Source organism: Dromaius novaehollandiae, chromosome 2 (assembly GCF_036370855.1).
Source record: "Dromaius novaehollandiae isolate bDroNov1 chromosome 2, bDroNov1.hap1, whole genome shotgun sequence".
In the NCBI taxonomy this organism is placed as follows: Eukaryota; Metazoa; Chordata; class Aves; order Casuariiformes; family Dromaiidae; genus Dromaius; species Dromaius novaehollandiae.
Window position 1 is genome coordinate 139921610 of NC_088099.1, and position 12107 is coordinate 139933716.

Here is a 12107-nt window from a genome sequence, read left to right on the forward strand (position 1 = left end):
AGTTCTCAAGTGTTGGCATTGTGGAGCACTGTCAACCATTATAAATTTTCACAGCACGATCACCCTCAACAGCAAGTTTTTAACTGAAAACGCACAAAAGCCAGATGATTTCACAGCACTAATGGTGCAGCCAAAGACGTGCCCGGTCCTTCCCACGGATCAGGCTGCGCCGAGGCCGAGCAGCCCCTCACCGCGGACCGGCGCCGTCAACTCGGCCGCGCCTCTCGCGGCTCCTCACCGCCGCCAGCCACCCCCAAGGCGCCTCGATCGGCAGCGACCGGCTGGCTCCGGCCGCGACCCGCCCCCGGGACCGCCCCGCCCGTGGGGGCAGCGCCGGCCGTGGCAGACACTCCCCGGCCCGCCGCCCCTCCCCCCGCGCGCCGGCCGTTACCCCGCGCGCTCGGCGCGCGCTGCTGCCGTTGCCGGGGAAACGGGCGCTAACGGACGCTGCGCGCGTCCTGTCTGGCGGCGGCGGGCGTCCCGCCGAAGCCGTGAGTACCGGGAGGCGGGGTTGGGGCCGCCAGCGAGCCGCGCTGCCGCGGGGCGGGTGAGATCGGGGGGCAGCAGATCCCCGGCGCGGTCCTCCGCCGTGGCCTCCGCACGGAAGGTTGCGGAGGCGGCGGGAGGAAGGCCGGCCGCGGCTGACTGCCGCTCGGGAGGGGGCTCCGCGCCCGCCGCCATCCCCCGGAGAGGCGGCGCGGTCAGAGCGCACCGCCGGCGGCGGGGAGGGCTTGTCTCCGCGGCGGGCGGGGCAACGAGGTTTTAGCCCGTTCCCCTCCAAGGGAGCTGCGGCGGCAGGTGCCGCTCGCGGGGTCCCGGGCCGGGCGTACCGCGGCGCGGGAGGGGCGGGCAGCCGAGGCGGCGCTGCCCTTGCCTGAGGGCTTCGTCGCCGCGGAGGGTGTGCGGGGGCCCCCGCGCCGCGGTGGCGGGCGCTGCGCCCGGATCGGTGCTTCGGCGTGCGTTTCGTTTGTGGTTGCAAGCGGCCTCGTGCTTGCGTCTCTCCAGGAAGGCATGAGCTTGTACAGGGTAGCGTTTGGCAAAGCCACATTTCTCTATGTTTTTTATTTATTAGCTTGTCGTGGCAGAATAAGCCAAAAGGAACACTCTGCCTTCTGCAGCTTGCACCTGTGGAAATGTCTGGCTGAAGCTCCATTTGAGTGGAGGCTACCTCTCCCCTTGCAGAAGCGTTCAGGCTTCTCTGCCCTGGGAAGAGGTTCAGTCAGGATAGCTTGTTGGGGCTTCCAGAATTAATCCCCTTTTCTTCTTGCAATATTCAATGCACCATCTTTGTGAGATACAATTTTCAACTTAGATGTCTAAGTAGGCTGTACAGTCTTATTGCAGAATTATTCTTAATTGGATCAAAGAATAAAATAAATTTTCTTATTATATAACTGAAAAGAGTTTTCAGTCTTCCTTTCTAAGTTTCAGGTGTGTAACAGAAACATTTTGCACAGGCTTAAGAATGTGATAAGTCATCACTGAAGGGGTGTCTCAGATAAAATAGTCAGATTTTCTCCCTCAGAGGATATAGTAATTATTCTTTCTCTCCTTGTTGTTTCCCTTGCTTCAAAAGCAAAATGCGTAAAACTAGAAAAAGTGGGAGGGGTTAGGATGGGAGTAATTCCAGAATTTGATTACCTTCCAAAAGCTCCAGTTGTTCTCTGAAGCATGGAGTCTCTTAGTTTCGTTCCATGATGACACCATGCCAAAGCGGAGTAGACTTTGGAGAAGATGTTTTGGTAACCTTATGGCAAGAAGGGGTGACTCTTACTAATATTAAACCAGATTATATTTCATCTCTAATGCCTGTATTTATTTATTTTTTCTTTGGGAAAATAGTTAATGAGGGATGGGGGAATTCATGGCAGAGAGGTTTAGTGAACTGGTCCTAACAGCCCAGAGGGTTATAAAGTTCTAATCATGCTCCAGTCATTGAAGCCCAGTGAATATGTTGGGTAAATATGTCAATGTTTCTATAAAGCACTGTAGGCTTGACTGTTGTGCTTCAGCAGAATGTACCTCAACCGCCAATCACTTTATACTCCATATTGGTCATATTGTGATGGATTTTGGAGGATGAGGGTTGTTCATAATCAAAAATGAAAACCCAGTATCTGGTCATTTCAGTTCTGGGACTGATCTGTTTTTTTTCAAATTGCCCTGCTTGGAGAATTGAATATATGTTTGATAACACAAAGAAATACTTTTTGAATAAGCCCTTAGGGATTTGGAGTTTTTTATGGCTTTGGAGAAGTTTATCTGCAATCCTTTTAGAATCCAAATTGTTATTCATAGAGTTGCAGCCTAGCTATCTCTTTAGTGAGGAGTGTGTCACAATTAAATGAAAAAATCAATTGATTACAAATAGTTATTTTGTCAGGACCCTGCTTTAAATGAGCAAAAAACGATATATGTGTCTTTTAAGCCTCCTGCTGAGGAGCTCTACATTTCTGTAAATGCTCTTCATCTTTTCAGTGGTTGCAACCTAGGTGAGACCGTAGAGTTTAGAGTTTTATGTTGGTAAAGTATCTGACTGCACAAAAGATCCAAATGGACATACAATAGGCTGTATTTTAGATAGTGCTTTGTAAGCCTTTGTATAGAGAGCTTTCAGATGGAGTTAAATAAAAAGAGAGCATGGAAGCAGTAACTCTGCATTGCAGTGGATTGCTTCAGGACTGTTACTTTGCAAAACAGGGCAGGTAGGTCTAAAAGGTCCTCAAGATAGAAGAGAGAACACAGGAAAGTGTCTCCTTTTGAAGGTTGATGCCAGACTTTTATTTCAGTTTGGATGAGAGATGGAACATTGCCATTCTTCTTTCAGTGGTTTCCACAGTTTTGAATGAAATTATCATTCGGAAGATTGTTATCCACACTAATATCAAAAGTTAATACTGCAGTAGTGGACCAAAATTTTCATATCCTGTATTAAGATCCCAATGAAGTACTAGTGAAATTGCCCTAAATGATTTGTAAAATTATTTTTCCTGGTATTTGCAAGGTGCCTATTGCAGCAGTGGACTTGATGTTAATTGAGTTTGGAGTAGGAATAGAAATCAAATGGTTAAAAATGTCCATAAGTTGTAAAGTGATAAAATCCCCAAATTATCAATGTCTACCTTGTATGTTCCAGCTTTCTATGGGGCTCTTGATTTTGTATGCTGGCATGACCTTTATGGTAGGTGCAGTGTGAAACCATTGAATTTAGATAATATGTAGGAAAAATATTCTAACTGCTTTTGAATTCTAAGTTACCTGATACCCAAATCTGAGAGAGACATAACGTTTCTAGTGCTCTGAATCTTTTACCTTCACAGTATAAAGAAGAAACAATGTAGTGCTGAATACTGAGAAAATCTGGAGCACAGAACTCTTAGGCTCTTCATATTTAACTTCATAGGACTTGTCTATCCACAAAACTTGTACCATGAACTGTAATGGAGTAGCTAATGCATTACAGTAGTTCTCCTAATAGTAGTCTAACTACAAGCATGGAAAAGTACTGCGTACTGGTATAGTTGTTGTCTCCCATTAGGGAGCGTAAAGACACTAAGGATTATGCCAATCTGTGCATATTGATAGAAAATTAAACTGTATAGCAAACATTTCTATTTATGTGACCTTTGAACTGTGTATATTGTTTGTGTGAAACATTATGTATTTGACTGAGAACAACTCAGCGGTGAAGAAGAAACACAATTAGAAAGAGACACAGAGTAAATCTAGACCAAAAAAAGCTCTCCTGCATTCTTTTTGCTCAAGTATGTATTAAAATCTCATTGAAAACTTTCTTTTTTATATTTTCTTCAATTAACTTTTTAATTTCACTTGAAAAATAATTATTTAACTTGAATTACTGAATTACGGAGCACAAACACTGAATGTTGGTAACAGTTGCATTTCCTGTTTAGTAAGTTTTATGGTTTAGCATGCCTCACTCTGGAGGTAAATAGTGAAGAAGCATTGGCTTGAACATGCAGCTGCTCCTGTCAGCTTGGTGATATTGATGATTTCCTAATTATTATTGCCTTTTTTTAGTCTTTGTTTGTTTTTTGTTCTTTGTCATTCAGGGCTTTGTCTTACAGCTGGTGACTTCTAAGGGTGTATTGTAGGGACAGGTACAAGAATGTGCTCTTAATGTAGCGATATTGAACTATATGTGGTAGTCTTTCCTTTGATACTGAATCCTTGTAAAAGGCAGTCTGAGAATGTATCATTTAAGCTTTTTTTTTTTCTATTAATTTTCATTTTTAACAAAGCTTTTACATAGCATTAAGAATGAATTAGCTGTCATGGTCTAAGCAGTGCCACAAAATACATCTTACTCCAACAGAACATGAACAGGTTTATAGTTATGCAACACTTGATTTGGAAATTGGCAAGAGATGTTCTCTTTGATGTAGAAATTATGCAGATGCAATTTCACATTATTTAGTAGTGTGTGATGTTCCCTTTTCTATTTTAAATGGTCAAATTTTCAGCTCATTTTATTTCTCTAATGTTTGTGACTAAACTATTTATATAACATACATATATAACATACATACTGGCTAAAATTAATATCTAACCATGAGTCCTTCTGAAACATAAAATAATAAAATATACACAACTTAAAATAGGAAATCAAATAGAGATGGATTGCTATTTTAAAATGTTGATTTTTTTTGTTTTGTTTTTTTGAAACAGCATAGTTTTGTCATAAAAATATGTTAAGCACAAGTCATGTCTTATTCATGACACTGCAGAACAATGGAGGTACTCTTTGAATAATACTGACAGCAAGGGCTTACTACATGATTCTTATTCAATTTAGACATATTGCCTTGCTGGGAGGAACTGCAAGCACCCTGAAGGACAGGATCATTTGGAATTTGAAAAATCAGAGAATGTGATGTAAATCAGTGAGGACAATTACAAAGTACTATGCATAATTAGAAATAATAAAGTGTACATACAGAGGAGGAAATGGTAGGTTAGGTAACAGAAGATCTCTAGGTTACAGGCCTAAACATGAAAAACAGTGTACTGTTGTGATAGAAGCAAGGGTTGTACTGGGATGTAAAATCAAAAGCACTGTATAATATTTCCATTCTGCTTAGTGCTGGTGAGGTGTCAGCTGGAAAGCTGTGCCCTCTTTTGGGTATGTGTCAGGAAAGACTTGGACTAGTTGGAGAGAATTTGGAGGAAGAAAGCGGACAAACGTCAGGTAGTTAGAAAATATAATCTCTGGGGTTTGAGGAGTGGAAGGATTTGATCTGTTTAGTGTAGAGGAGGGAGGAGCTAGCAGTTCTCAAATATTTAAGAGATTGCCTTCATTTTATAAACAATCTGTTACTTCGTGTCCACTGCAGATAGAACTAGGAGATTATATTAGCAAATCTAACTAGTAGCAAGGATGGTTAAATTTTGTCTAAGTTTGCCTAGACATTTTGTAGAAATTGTCACTAGGAGATTTTAAATAGAAATAGTTTAGATTTAGTTGAAACTGCCTTGGATTTTTCACTCCATTGAGGCATTGTTTTGCGAATGAAATGTTTTTACATTCTGCTGTGCTCCTGTCAATTACTAAAGAGAAAGCAAAGTTTCTACCTTAGTTTCATTGACTTCTGTTCTGTTGTAGAACTTAGTAAGTGCTTAATTAAATACTGATTTTCATTTTTTTATTTTACAGATAAAGACCATATCTTGTTTTTATTTGTATTGTCCCTTTCCAATTTTAGCAGCTAGGTTTTATCTGTCTCTTTGTTTTTGATTTTTTTAACTGTTGTGCCTTACTTTATCATCTTTTACATCTTTGTACATTTTACTGCACCTTTTTCATACTGCATAATTATGTTTTCCAGCTTTGCCTTTCAGACTTCATTCAGTCCTTTAAATGCACTATCCCACTTGCTTTATTTTACCATTGCCAGCACCTTCATTGCTTTGTTCTTTTACTTCTCTGCTTTTTTGTCCTTTCTTTCTATGTTGTTCTTTATCTTGGCATATGCAAGATGTTGTTGTGTCTCTCCTTCACCCACATTACTTCTAAAGTAGCCAAGTTTAAGATCCCTACAAAATGTTGTTTGATAGAAGGATTGCAAAATAAATGAAGACAGCCACTCTAAGTTGCCTACACTTTGAGTTTTTCTTGGTATGTCTAAGGAAACAGGGTGTACCTTATCACCATGTATGGTCTGCTAGTGTCTGTCCTCCTGTAACTTCTGAACATATTTCAGTTTTAGCCAAGTTTTACGGATGGATAGATGACTTGAAGTTGGTAAGTTCCCCCAAGTTTCATGAAAACTGGCAGCTGAGTAGGGGAAAGAAAGACCCAGATTAGTTCCTCAGTTGAAAGAAAGGAGTTCCAAGGAGTCTGGGTTGGCTGGTCAGTGGCTGCGCTGTGCCAACCCTTCTCAGCGTGTGCCTGTGCCCGGAGGGGGATGCTGAAGGAGCTGGGTTGGTCAGCATGCTCTGTGACCCTGAGGGAGCTGGAATTTCTGTGAGGGTGGGTGAGGGAATGGTGCACAAAAATCCATGGGAAACTAGGCTTTACAGCTTTTAATGCTCATGGGAACAGCTGTTTTTTTGTTTTTGTTTTTTTCTGTAAAATGTTTGTAGAGGCTTTTCTCCACATTCTTTGCAACATAAGTTAGCCCATCAGGTATTAAATAATAATCATTTTAAATAATAATATGATCTTTCACTCATCCATATTTTCCTATCCTATCTTAATTTTGTTAGAGAATTCTTACATCTGTCAAAATTTGAGTATATCAGTTGCACAGATTTATTAAAACCTTGCTCTGTTAATGCTTTAAGCATAAAAATGGCAGATACCTGGATGGTCTGGAGAGACAGGCTAAAATAAAAATGATACTGTTGGCACTTCTGGCTAGAAGCATGATACTATGTGCAGAACAACTTCTTGGATGTTTGTTTTGCATCTTTTTGTTGCAGTATATTGGCTTACAACTACAGATTTTTGTGCAGTGTATGTGGAAGTTCAAGAAAATGCTTTAAGTTTCCAAGACTTAAAGCTTTCAAGTATAGATGATCTACCAGTGGTTTTTTTCCTAACACTTATTTGCCTGTTTACCTTGATCTGTTATGTCTTCCTGAGCTCTTTTTGAAATTCTGATGTTTATATATGGGGTTATTAAAATCAACTGTGCTAATTACTACTGATGGTCAAGAAGCTGATGAGTCCCTAGGCTAGAAGGATACAAGGTGCCTCTGGAACAACTGAAACAGAGCTAAGTTATTGAGCAAATAAAGTTAGGGAAGGGAAAAGATTAAAGAATTCTCGTTTTGAAATAAAACTATAGAAGTCCACTCATCGTACTGTTCATTTGGCCTTGTGGGGTTGGTTCCGTTTTGTTTGTTTAGTACTTTTCTTTCTCTCTTTTTCTTTATTTCATTATTTTATTTTATTTTTTTGAGATGCTCAAGATTATTCTGGAGCTGATGAGGAAGTGGAGAGGAGTTTGTAGCTAATTCACAGGCTGGTTGAATTGAGTTAATTTGTTCCTGCTGAATGTGTGTTTTTTAATGCTGCTGAGAAAATTGTGCTCTTGTAAGATTATAAGCGAGTGTTGGGATGCCTAGAGTGCTTTTTCTTTTTTTACTGTTTCTTGAAACCAAAGAAACAAATGTATGTATCCTTTTTCAGTGTGAACCTCGTACAAATGAAAAGAAACAGAATAAATTTGTCACAGGTTGTTGGGGGGCTGTTTTTGGTGAAGTTACTTTAGCCATTTCTGGATGTTTGACTAATGATGTATTCATTATTTGAAAATAATATTTTGAGTTTAATGACAATGACAAAAATGGCTTAATTATCAGTAAAATAAGTAAAAACATAACTTAAACAGCATTTAGCCGAATAGTTTAATACAATAGAAGAAAATATACTCAAATTAGTTACAACAAAAAAGTGAATGAGTGAATTATACAAGAATATGTTCTATTATGTCTATAAATACTTGATCTAATTTTTTGTTTCTTCATTACTTTATTTTTTTAAATAGAGTTCAAATGTGTCTTCATTTGTAATGCTCAGAATAGGAGGTGTAATTTGTACAAACATATGGGGCAATTATGCCAAAACTAAATTTGTTCAGTTCTGTAGTTACTATAGCAACCAGTATTCACTGTATTTCATTTAGACATATACAAGAGAATGGAAAACGGTAGGTTTAAGATTTAATAGTCTCTGCAAAAATATTATGCTATAGTACATGATATTTTAATTATGTGTAAGGGGACAGATCAAATAACTAACATGCTTAGTAGCATGAACATTGGTGGTAATCATCTTTAAAACATATTTAGATCGTTCTTTTGGTAATAGAATTTTGGCTGCTCATTTCTAACAGTTGAATTGAATTAGTTTTTTGCTTGAATGGGGAGATTGTTCCTACTACTGTCAGGTCTGTTTGACCTCACAGGAGTAAGGAAGAGAATAATTCTCTTGGCTTGGGATGTGTGAGGAGGGAAACTGAAATAATAAAATGGTTAGTGCTTTTAGTCAAAGATTATTATAAATATTTTATGTGATTCCCCCACCACAGAATGTGAGCAGCTCTTAATCTACAAAGGTATTTATTTTCTTAATACTACTCGGTAGGAACATTATTGCCTTTGCCTGAACCATTTCAAAAAGGGGGAACTCAAGGATATAGGTAGAGAAGTACAGAATATATCATTCATGGCTATTGCATGGAATACCTGCATGGAATTCCCCTCCGTGATAGAGATTTCCAGTGTCCCTGGTTTTCATTCTAATTAATTGTCTATTTCTCTGCTTAAAGTTGATATTTGCACTAAGGTCTGTGGCAAAAGAATAGTGATAAAGTTTGTTTAATTTGAAGACTATCAAGCTGGGATGAAGCACGTGAATTTTGGAATACTTGATAAAAATTCAAATTGATTTTGATAAATAGGAAAAATGACCTGGAAAATTCAGATGCAGTCGGAAAAGGAAAAATGCAAAGTGCTATACTTAAGTAAGAATGGACAACTGTATCAAGATAGTGTATAAAACAACTGTTTGTGTATCAATGCTACAGAAAACAATCTGAAGTTTAAGTATATTGCAGGCTGAACATGCTGTTGTCAAAAAGGCAAATATCTTGTGATTTACATATACAGAATTATTTCAGGTATTTATGATAGTAGTATATTCTCAGCTATATTTAGTTTTGGACACTACTAGAAATTCATGGGAGTACATTAGAACAGAATAGGCATAGGTATGGGTGATCCTGATTCCTCTCTTAAAGCTTCAAATGGCCAGTATAAAGGACTAATTCTTGTATAGGAATCTTGTTCCTGTAAAAGGGATAAAATACAACAAACGACCTAATGATTTTTTCCTATCTTTTGTTGCACTTAATGTTTAAAATAAAAAAAACCCCAATCTTTTTGTCAGAGTTGGTTGTTTGTTTTAACTTGTCTGTACAGGCTACTGTGATTCTATATGAAGTCTTCATTTCAAGTTTGAGACCTCATTTTCACTGTAACACATTTTAATGCTGTAAACTACTATTTTTTATAAACCACTGTATTTGTATAACATTGTGTAGTACTTTGAAACATTGCAACTGCACTAATTGTAATTTGAAGGAATAATCTTAGGGACATTAATACCTTTCTGCATATTCTGAAGTAAATCTGGGCTTCATTTCAGTGTTCAAAAGGATTCACTGCATCACTTGAGGACAGAAATCCTAGGATCCTAACATCAAGTGGTAGCATGCTCTATTTGCAGAAAGTTAGCATTCAGAAGTCAGGGAAAGATGGAAATAAAATGAAGTTTCTTCATGGAATGTTAACTCCTTTTAAATATGTATTAGTTTATAATTTTTAGCTATGTGACTGCATTTCGGGTAAGGAGGAAAAATTCGCAACACAAGTAGCATGGTCACAGTGAAGCAGGAACCGCTGAAAACATTTTAAAGAAAATTCTTCTGTAACTTGGACATAATCTGTTATGATTGTGAGGTAGATTATCTGGATTTGCTCTAAATTTGCTTAATAATGGATTACAGTTTTGGTGAAGTGTTAAGCATGGAAGTCGATGAGAGAAAGGTTTTTATGGAATAGTCTTTTTATGGAGCATATTTATGAATTGTAAAATATCCCAAGACCCTGCCTAGGGAATAGTATTTATGATTAAAAATATTAATTGTAGTTTGTTTCGTGGATAGTAATTCTAATGTCTCTGATTTCTAATTTCTTACACTGAAAAATTTTGCTTTAATTTACTTCATGGTTTTCTGAGGATTTTGCTTTTAACAAAAATTTTCTTAGTTTCTGACCCTTCTATTTAAGATTTTGATGTTTAAAAATTTGTCTTTAGCAGCTATACTGGCACATTATTTCTGTTATGGTAGTTTGAAGTACTAAGAAATTAATTAAAAAGTTTTATGCATGTACTTAGTTTCAGACATATTTATTAAAATATAGAATAGGATGTAGATGCTTTTTACACATTTATATATCTGATGACACATTCACAATGCTTTTTTATTTTTCCTTTTCTTTATGGAATAGTGTACAGTGACTTTAGAAAGGTATGTTGTGGCAATACCAATAATGTTGTGGTTATCTTTGTCACAGCAAGACAGTTCGAATTGCATAAAACAGTTGTGGACTGTAAGAGGTATATCCCTCAGGGATAGGAGTGTTAACTCAATAAATTTGATTTATTTTTCTGGGTAGGACAGTATCAAAGGAGGTAGTTCATTTGTATTTTGATAGCTACAGTTGTGAACACAGTGTAGTATTTAAATATTTTTGGGGCAGTATTTTCAAGAGATTCTTAATGAGATAAGTTCTGAGCTTCCCCCCCCCCCCCCCCCCATCAGATTGAAGTGATAGCCCTTGTCATCAGCTGTGGGTTTCTCCAATATATGTTTTTTCAGTAGGACATTGTATACATTTTTACAGTGGAGTGAGTCTTTTGTGTTGTGCATAACACTAGTGGTTCCATATCAGACAAGTGATGTTCTCATCTTGTTCTTAACATATGCTTACATATCAGTTAATAATCCATTCATACCTTTTTCCTGGTTATGTAAGCAACCACAAATTGAAGCTGTTTCTTAAGCTTTCATCCTTTCATGTGTATATTATTTTGTCCCCTTTCCTTCTTGCTCTAGAGCTATTCTGTCTGTCAGTACTTCAGATTTTCTTTGACTTTCTAAGAGTTTCAGATTCTTTTGTACTCCATGTTGGAGTTAATATGATCCATCTGGTTTGGCTGTCAGGATGAGCCAGCAGGAGAGTAGAATATCTCTTTGCAGGGTCCAAGAAGCTGACATCCCGTCACAGATGTACTTAAAAATTCTTGCTTGCCAAATTGGCATTTTTCTTTTAGCAACGTTGAGGCTCACCATTGGCAATAGTTCCTTTAGAAAATTGAAAAAGCTACCAGACTTAAGAAAAAAAAATAGGTGTTAATGTGCAATGAAATAGCTACATACAAGAATAGGTCATATAATACATTTGTACAATTCATAATATGAGATACATGGGTGAAAACATCGTGTCTTGAAAATGTTCTATGTATTATGATCCTTATTGAAAAAAACCTGTTCCATAGCTTTAATTTGAAGCTGTTGGCATTTTTCGAGCTAAGTCAATTAGTTTGTTACAGTAACACAGAACAATAATTCTTTCTGCATTGCTCCATATGGAAGTTCATGTAGATGATCAGCCATGGATTCGGCATTTCCTTTGGCAAGCTTGGTTCATTCACATTCTTCTAACTTTTTTTGGAACAGACTTGACTTGGAGTTTGGTAGATGAGCAAATGGAGGCATGTGAAGTGTGAAGAGCATATCTTGGTCTTGCTCTTATTTTGTTTTCTCTGTCCATGGAACCAGTTATGTTCTTGGGCAACTATTTTCCTTTTCAAAGAATTTGAAATAAATAGATCAGTATTTTTGATAGTCTTACTTACAAGAATATGGAATGCTAAAATCCAGAAAATATTTGTTTCCAGTATTTTATGTTGATGAAGACTGTAATTATTTTTTTTACTAGTCAGTTTTTGTAGGTTGATAGTAGTTAGAAACTGTGATTTCCTGTGAAGTTCTAATGTGCCAAATGCACAATTG

At 37.9% G+C, this 12107-nt stretch overlaps 1 protein-coding gene across 3 annotated transcripts in view; it reads left to right on the top strand.

Annotated features, from left to right (window-relative positions):
• Positions 1 to 361: 361 nt before the first annotated feature.
• CCDC178 (coiled-coil domain containing 178) overlaps positions 362 to 12107 on the top strand; it is a 54846-nt gene continuing 43100 nt past the window's right edge. For all 3 annotated transcript variants that reach the window (XM_064507599.1, XM_064507598.1, XM_026102992.2), the window contains exon 1: positions 362 to 491. The gene's annotated coding sequence lies outside the window, so the exon portion shown is untranslated. The remainder of the gene's footprint in view (positions 492 to 12107) is intronic.